A 6,750-nucleotide genomic window follows, 5' to 3' on the forward strand; every position below is an offset into this window, starting at 1 on the left:
CATCCTCCCATGACCCTCTACCACTGTGCCAAATTTCACATGGATTGACCAAGTCAGTGAGGAGAAAAACGTGGAACAGACACACACACAGAGTTTTCATCATTATATAGTAAGATAGGTAAGGTGTATTGGGGAATAAACATTAGTAATAATGTTGAGTATTTATAAAAACAAAACATATCTATAGATAAAGCAGGAACCATAAGCACATGACAAATCAAATGGACTCAAACCATGTTTACCCCAAACCAGTGACCCACAAATCCTGATTTGGTTGCAGCACTATGGGATATGGAGTCAAAACATTCAGTCACTATTGCTACACCTCCAAAATGTATGCACATATCTCCGCTCTCTATCACGGGGAGAACATAAATATGGTGATTTTACGACCACAGTCTCATATTCAGTAATGATGAGAAAAACTCTCCCATTTGTCACTCTAGCCTATATCATAAAGTAAATGCACATTTGTACACATGAAGGTGTTGTGTGGTGGGTGTGTGAAGGTTCACATGTGTGTGATCCTGACTGTTGTTATGTATGATCAGAAAGCCTTCTTGATCTTGATTTTGTTTTTTTTGCACAAATATTAATCCTATTATATTACATTACATTAAGATGGTGGTCATTTGCAGATATGTTGTTCTGTAGTGATGAGGTGCTTGATGGAATGATCAGCTGATCGACCTTATTATAATGATTAGTCCAACTTGTGTTATGATTCAGTGATTCAGTGCCATTTCAGTACAGCTGTACCTTATGTGATCAATAATAAATAAATTGACTGATATAAGATATATATATATATATATATTATATATACTATATTTTCCCTCTGTGCCCTCAGTTTGGATTTGAGTGGGTATGTTTCCTCAAAAGATGCTCTGTGCTTTGTCTCTTGGCTGTGCTTCACATTGCCGCATTTAACAATGATCATGGTCTCGGGACACACAATGAGAAATAGTGGTTTGTCTATGGGAAGAATGAAGATGTAAGAGTCTGTCCATTCTTCATTCAAAGCTCTGTTTTCACTGACTACTTTCTCTCTTAAGAACACGCCATGTGAAGTAGCTTTTCTTTGGCTCACTTGTTTCTCCTGCTGTTGGTTCTCATCTTGTCTCTCCCGTGTGTGTATCTCACCATGGGTAGGTTTCGTTTTAACACTGGGGGAAAACACATATATAATGGGGGCTTTGAGGTTCTCCTCTAGGAAATTTTGAGCATCAAACACTTAATTTTCTGCATCCCAGTGATTTTTTCATGCATCAATGTTTGCCTTTTCTGCTTCAGTTTATGGTGTAAATGTATTTAATTTCAGGATTCAGGATAGGACAGCATCTGGGTCCAGACCTGGGGAATAGAGAGGTATGACAGATTAACAAGGGGATGATTTTTGGTTATTTTGCTAACAAGAGGGATGCTTCCTTATTGTAGTTTTATTTACACATAGTATCTATTTCCTGTCTGTCTATCCAGGGAGAATGATCTTTCCTCAGCTGCTCCTCATTTCTTCCCCATTCAGGCTTTTTTGGGGAGAGTTTTTCCTTATCTGAGGCGACGGTCAAGGGACAAAAGGTGTCTTATGCTGAAACGACTGTAAAGCCCCCTAAAGCACATTTGTGATATGGGATATTGGGCTATATAAATAAAACCAACTTGACTTGATGCAGCACTTTCTTTGATATTGCAGGTCTGTAAATGAAGATGTCCCTGCAGCTACTGACAATGAGGAATTTGTTTTGTGTTATTAAGTATTGTGATCACTTAAAGTCAGAACTGAAGTGTAAGAATGATGGAGCTAGCTCACATGACATGAGCTCTGAATGGGACACAGGATAGGAAAAGGTCAATGTAAAAATTTAACTATGTCGGAAAGCACATATTAACATGAATCCAACCTACTTTTTTTAGAAAAGGGAAATCAGTCTATTCATAAAAAAAAAAAAGATTTCATTAACAGTAACCATTATCAACGATAGGCTAACTGTTACCCAAGAACCCTTGTGCAATCATGTAAGCCAGCTATTATTACTTATTACTTGACATATTAGCCAATTAGCTGTATTCTTATTTCTAGTGTACAGATATTCTTGTGACCCACAATGGATGGCTTTGTAAGTTTTTCAAGCAAGAGACACACCGTCCACCTTTAACCCCCTGTGAGGTGCAAAGTTGAGGCTAATGCACCTCACCATGCTGTTGCAACTGCTGCGTACTTAGCATTTATCTGCAAGCGCGAAGAAGAGATGACCCAAAAATATTCAGAGATGTATCTCAAGTGCAACTAAATTTTTTACAGTGTAGACGTCCCTGCTCCGTCTCTCTTTGAGCTAAGGCGTCCTAGGATGATGTATGTGATTTGTGATTACTGTACTCATTTAGGTTTGGTAGTTACAGTAGGCTATGTGTAAGACAGTGTTGAAGAAATATGTAAAATAACCTGTGCTTAAATATAAGAATGCATTTTGAACACTATTACAATGATAATAAATCATACAGAACTATATAATGTGCCATCTCATTAAAATGCTCCATTAGAATCATTTCAGTACAGGGTGTACAATGAACAGCCGATATATGATAATGATCATTAATATGTTTAATATGTAACACATCAAACTGCTCTGTATCACAGCTGCATGGCAGTGGACGACACTCACATCTCATTTTTAATAACATAGCCTGACCCTTGCCGTGTCATCACTCTCCTGGTTGGAGTGGCTGGGTTTCCAATAGCAACAGGACAAGCAGAGCTGACAGCTCTCTGTCTGGAAGATTTTATCTGCTGGATGTGTGTAATTATATCTGAACTGGTCCAGCAAGTCAACTCTGAGATTTCATGAAGAATCATGTAGGCTGAGAGGCAGATTTCTTTAGGTTGAGTCTGAGACAAAAACCCTGTGTTTGGCGTTGTCTTTTGTAGTTGGCTCAGCTTAAACTGTGACTCCTTGGAGACAAATAACAGGATGTTTACACCAGTGTTGTGCATGAACGCTGAAAAGAGCTCAAATGCTATATGATATTTTTGGTAAATGGCAAACTGAATGCATCACTTTGCAACTTTTGAACTTGAACATGAGTGTTGTTCACTGTTACGATGATCGACCATGCTCCTTTGGCACCAAAGGATTTATGGCACCCGGCATGCCGACACAACACCAGGATAGCTAGTGTTAATTGTACAGTGCAGCTACAGGTACTACTGGAGCTAGATCATAAGGATATTTGCAGGACTTTAATGAACAAATCAGTGCAGATTCCAATGGAAAAAAAGTCACATTTTTATGTAAACTGTGGCCATCAGGTCTCAAAAAACCGAAAGTGAACCACATCAGCATGAATTTAATAAAACAAGTTGAAGCATCCAACCAGTCTTGGGAAATATGAGTGATGATCACAAGATGTTATTTTATCTAAAATCGCAATTCCAATTGCTTTTATATGCCACCCTGAACTAGTCAAACTGGGTTTACATTAATGTCTGCCAAGACTCATACAGTAGACATGCTTCATATATCAATGTTGCTGCAAAGAAGCTGCATATTCTAAAATGTAGATGATTGACATACGTATTCATTCATTCATTCATTCATTCATTCATTCATTCATTAGTGTCACCAATGATCAGAATCTGACCAAATGTCACCCCTTCGGTTTCCTGGGTTATGATGTTGAAAAATGGCCAAAAACGTGTTTTTGCAGAATATTACAATGTCACAGTGAAGTTGACCTTTGACCTTTTGGATATAAAATGTCATCACCTCATAATTCTATTCTACTCAGATTTTGTCACGATTACTGTATGAATTGAGGAGACCAGTGAAATCACAGTAACCTTGACGTTTGACTTTCGACTATTAAATTCTAATCAGTTCACCCAAGTGTGCATTTGTGCTAAATTTAAAGAAATTGGTGTTCTTGAGATATTGCATTCACTAAAATTAGATGGACAGAAAACCCGCAAACATAATGCCTCTGGCCATGGCTGTGTGCAGAGGCATAAAAGTCGTGGACATGAATGTGCAGTTAAGTTTTTGGGACTGTGAACTTTGTTCAAAATTCAAATTGTGAACTGAACAAGTGCATTTTAAACTATGTGAACTGAACTTTGAGCTAGCTATTGTGAAGTTTTAACTTCATGTAACATTATGTATTTTCATTGCTGTGATATTCCTGTGATATTGCCCTTTGCCCTAAGAGACAGTGTTTGAAAAAGATGATGAAAATAAAGTCTTCTTCTGGGTAACAAATCCACATATGTCCAATATGCACAGCAAATTCAATTATAATTCAGCCCTTAGATTTTAAGACACAGTATCTAGTTATGGATAAAAGTTTTGGTTAAGGACAACCTGGCACTCAAAGAATGGTTACCAAAATCAAGACAAACCATTATCTGAGGACTATGACTATTTATTACACCTTTAATGTCAACTGTCAGAGTTACCAGTAGACAAATCAACATCCTTGAGTGATTAATTTTCTAAGCTGCTACATTAAACACTGTTATATTAATAGCAGATGACATGGCTACTTCTGTAAAAAAACAAAACAAAAAAAAACTGATGTAGCCTCCATGATGTCACTCATTGGTTTGTGGACTAACATTTTGAAGCCTCGAGTTAGGTATTTTTGCTGTCACCAACTTGGATTTCTGGAGCCAGACGTGACCATATTTGGAGATAACTTAAACACTCATGGCTAACATTAGCTTGGGCACCGAAAAGCATTCATAGCTATGGTTTGAAATGATAATACTAATGCTAATGCAATTTTTTTGTTGGCGAAAAACAGGCTTAAAACCATTAAAATGTACTTACCGGAATATCTTAATATGTAACCCCTTAGAGGGACTTGTAGGACAACGAAACACTGAGCAAGACTTTTTTAAGCAACCAAAATCTTACAATTAACATTCATGAACTAATAACACACTGAAGTACCAACAGCTATAGCTACGCCTGTGAATCTGGGGTTGGGCCATGGTTAGGATACCAACTTTGTTGACATGGAGGTGACTTGTCTACGGAGGGCACCCAGCTGTCACTCAAAGCAGCCACATCCTTATTTATGCATAACTTTACATCTTAACAAACTGTAAACGAGTGAGTTATAAAAATTCACCCCCAGTACAGCTACAGCTAGAGACCAAGACTGTTTTATGTACTAGGCTGTACATAACAAACATTGGGGGGGTCTATGGGGACTCACTTTAGGAGCCAGCCTCGTGTGGGCATTTGAGGAAGTGCAGTTTTTGCCACTTCCGCATAGGCTTTATTTTCAGCCCTGGAGATTGGCACGTGGTATAAGGTGTCGCTGATAGTGATGCAGCTACATGGAATTATCACTAACTGTGCATTTCCCCTCAGCTATATAGAGCTTTAAATCTAGATTCACTCTTTGTTTAGGTTTTGTTTTTGGTTCACGTCTTTAGTGTTTTGGTTCAGTTTCACTGCTCTCATAGTGTCGTTTCCAGCAGCAGCAGCAGCAGGACAGCTTTGATAAACCCACTCAACACAGCAGACAGCAGAGTAACAAAGTAGTTCACAATATTTTTTTTAACTTTTTGCTGAATGTTGAGTCCAAATGTGTCAAAATAAGATAAGATAAGATACGATAAACCTTTACTGATCCCACAATTGAGGAATTCCAGTGTTACAGCAGTCAAGGAGAAAGAATCAGATTAAAAATTCCAAAATTTAAAAATTTAAAAACTAGGCATGCAAAAAAAAGTACAAATACAAGAAACGGCAATAAATAATAATAATAATAAAGAGAAGTGGATAATAATGAGCAGTGAATAAAAATAAGCAGTGGATTAAACACTGGATTAAATTCTACGTTCCATGCTTATCTCAATCATTACCGTTCTGTGTAACATGTACAAAAGAAGTTATGCCGCACTGACAAACCTCTTGACCTGTCAAAACAGCAGAACTACACTCTTAGAAGAGATGTGTTAAAAAATGACACAAAAAATGTGTTGTTACTTGTGTAACACATTTTGTGTGTACAAAATGCACAGAAATCTTAACACATTTAATGTGCTGGACAGTTTAACACAATGGGTGTGTTACTTTAAGAGGCGGGAACCAGTTTAACACAATGGGTGTGTTACTTTAAGAGGCGGGAAGGGGTCGCCCTTTACCTGTGCTTTACTCTGAGACAGACAAAGGGGAGGAAGATGCAGGCTGCTTCGCCTGGGGTGCTGTCGGACTCTTCGGTAAGTATCCATTACCAGTTTAATTTAAACTATCTCATCGAACTGTTTATCAGTCAGTTAAATTCGACGTGTAGAAACCACCAGCTAAATCATATCTTTAAGAAAATCCAGATACGGTAACAGGGCTCAACAATAAGGATTGCCCGATTGCCCGATTGCCCGGGGCAAGTAAAACTTAAGGTCGGGCATGTAAACTAACAACTCACTTGCCCGATTGGGCAAGTTGCTAAAAATAGTAAAAGTTAATAACTAATTGATAAAATAAATGTATTTTAAAACGTGCTCTTCTGCTCTGATGCAGCGGTCTCTCTGCCTGAAGTCACAGGCACAGCTGTGTAACAATGTCCTGCCCACAGGACGCTGTGGGCGCTTCATATAATAACATAACAACATACTATTTATGGTGTTATGTCATCGTGTCATTTCTGTCTCTACATGGTCACACGTTAACAATTCTCCTCTGCTCTCTGTATCGCGCACGGCGGAGTTCAGCCACACACACAGGTGAGCACGCTAGAGCGGCT

At 38.3% G+C, this 6,750-nt stretch overlaps 1 protein-coding gene and 1 long non-coding RNA gene across 3 annotated transcripts in view; one reads left to right on the forward strand and one right to left on the reverse strand.

Annotated features, from left to right (window-relative positions):
* The window catches only part of gabra2a (gamma-aminobutyric acid type A receptor subunit alpha2a), a 76,135-nt gene that overhangs the window by 43,088 nt on the left and 26,297 nt on the right, over positions 1–6,750 (reverse strand). The gene's annotated exons all lie outside the window — the stretch shown is intronic.
* The window catches only part of LOC126401234 (uncharacterized), a 3,508-nt gene continuing 2,882 nt past the window's right edge, over positions 6,125–6,750 (forward strand). The window contains exon 1 of the long non-coding RNA XR_007571050.1: positions 6,125–6,226. This is a non-coding gene — a long non-coding RNA (uncharacterized LOC126401234). The remainder of the gene's footprint in view (positions 6,227–6,750) is intronic.

The sequence above is a fragment of the Epinephelus moara genome, chromosome 14 (genome assembly GCF_006386435.1).
Source record: "Epinephelus moara isolate mb chromosome 14, YSFRI_EMoa_1.0, whole genome shotgun sequence".
NCBI lineage: Eukaryota > Metazoa > Chordata > Actinopteri > Perciformes > Serranidae > Epinephelus > Epinephelus moara.